This window comes from Rutidosis leptorrhynchoides, chromosome 11 (genome assembly GCF_046630445.1).
Source record: "Rutidosis leptorrhynchoides isolate AG116_Rl617_1_P2 chromosome 11, CSIRO_AGI_Rlap_v1, whole genome shotgun sequence".
NCBI classification, from domain to species: domain Eukaryota; kingdom Viridiplantae; phylum Streptophyta; class Magnoliopsida; order Asterales; family Asteraceae; genus Rutidosis; species Rutidosis leptorrhynchoides.
The window spans coordinates 397,515,370-397,517,463 of NC_092343.1; the positions used below are offsets into that span (position 1 = coordinate 397,515,370).

At 34.9% G+C, this 2,094-nt stretch overlaps 1 non-coding gene across 1 annotated transcript; it reads right to left on the reverse strand.

Moving 5' to 3' along the window:
* Window positions 1-202: 202 nt before the first annotated feature.
* Window positions 203-309, reverse strand: LOC139879074 (small nucleolar RNA R71). The gene has a single exon (XR_011769926.1). It is a non-coding gene; the product is annotated as a small nucleolar RNA R71 (small nucleolar RNA).
* Window positions 310-2,094: the final 1,785 nt, after the last annotated feature.

Sequence of the window (2,094 nt, forward strand, 5' to 3'; positions counted from 1 at the left end):
TCTTCGAACCTTTAATAGAATTTGTACTTTATTTAAAATCAGAGAAATTGAAGATGAAACGATCTATCTTATGTTGTTCCCTTGGACTTTAATTGGGGAAGCTAAAGATTGGTTAGAATCATTACCAGAAGGAGCGATTGATACATGGGATGTCTTAGTGGAGAAATTTCTTCAAAGATTCTTTCCAGCATCTAAAGCCGTGAGACTTCAAGGAGAAATTGCCACGTTCGCACAAAAGCCAAATGAAACGTTATTTGAGGCGTGGACAAGATTCGGAAAGATGTTGAGAGGATGTCCTCAACACGGTTTAGACACTTTTCAAATAGTTCAAATATTCTATAAAGGCGTCGATGTCGCTACAAGAAAAGACATTGACACAGCTGCTGGTGGTTCCATTATGAAGAAAACCGCTACTGAAGCTCACAAGATTATCGATAAAACAGCCTCCCACTCACATGAGTGGCACCAAGAGAAAGATATCTTACATTCATCCAAAGCGGCTAGAGCCAATTCTATCCATAACTTTGATTCCGTTTCCGCAAAAATAGATGCTTTTGAAAGACGAATGAAAAAGATGACTAAAGATATTCACGCAATACAAATATGTTGTGAGCAATGCGGTGGACCACACTTAACGAAAGACTGTAATATTGAGCAAACGATGGAACAACGTGAGAATGTTTCCTACATAAACCAAAGGCAGGGAAATAATTATCAAAATAATTATCAACAGCCAAGGCAAAACCTAAACCGAAGTCAAAACATTCTTTACAATCCAAATGGACCCAACAATAACAATAATAAGCAAAACAATACTTTCAATCAACAAATGCCAGGCTTATATAAACCAACACAACAAACCGAAGAGAAAAAGTCAAATCTGGAAGAAATGGTATTAAAGTTAGTTGAATCTCAAAAACAATTTATTACATCTCAAACCCAAATAAATGAAAAGTTTGATCAATCATTTAGAACTCAACAAACTTCTATTTTAAATCTAGAAAAACAAGTAGGTACTCTAGCGAGCCTGATGAGTGAAAGGAAACAAGGAAAGCTACCAAGTAATACTGAAATAAATCCTCGGAATGAAAATGTTAACATGGTTTCAACGAATTCTGAAAAACCAGAAATAAAAGAGGAAAAGATTTCAGACAATGAAGAAATAACACCACACCAAGGTTTGAAAAACCAATATATGCACCATACAAATCACCTATTCCGTTTCCAATAAAAGTTGAATATGAGCAAGAAATAGGTAATAAAGTTTGTGTTGGTGATAACTTGCAAAGGAAAAGGAAGAGTAAGCAAGAACAAGAAACTAAAGCCGTAAAAATAGAACCATTGAATACTATTTCACCGGAATTTCCACCTAAGTCAGGTGATTCTGGTGAACTTATTGTTCCTTGTTTACTTAGTGATTGTGTCATGTATAATGCACTAGCAAATCTAGGTGCAAGTGTGAGTATTATGCCTCTTTCATTATATAAGAAGTTAGATGTAGGAGGGTTAAGTCCAACAAAAATGAGTGTTCGATTCTTTGACCAAACCATTAGACACCCAGTTGGAATTGGTGACAACCTACCTATTCAATTAGGTAATTTAACCTTTCTAGTTGAATTTGTTATCATAGACATAGAAGAGGACTCAAAGTTTTCTCTATTTTTAGGTCGACCATTCTTAGCGTCAACTAAGGCGTTAATTGATGTAAGAGAAGGTAGAATGCCACTTAATGATGGTGAAAAATCAATCACCTTTGTGAGTCGAAAGTCTAGATCTCCACCAACCAAAACCGTTGAACCAATAACTCCAACGATAGTGCTTAACAATGTTAAAATGCCTAAGTGTGGGGAAGATGAAGTAACACCTAATAATGACCAGAAAACACAGAACCCCATTAATGATACGAAATTAGATGACCTCGTTATTAACAGTTCAATGAAAAAGCTTTATAAACGAGTTCACAATGCTAGGATTAAGGGAAACTTTAAGTTATGTAATCGATTAGTATCTAATCTATCATCAAAATAAAAAGAGAAATTAGTTGATTTTGTGAAGATTACAAAAGAAACCGACCAATGGCTTAAAATAAAAATC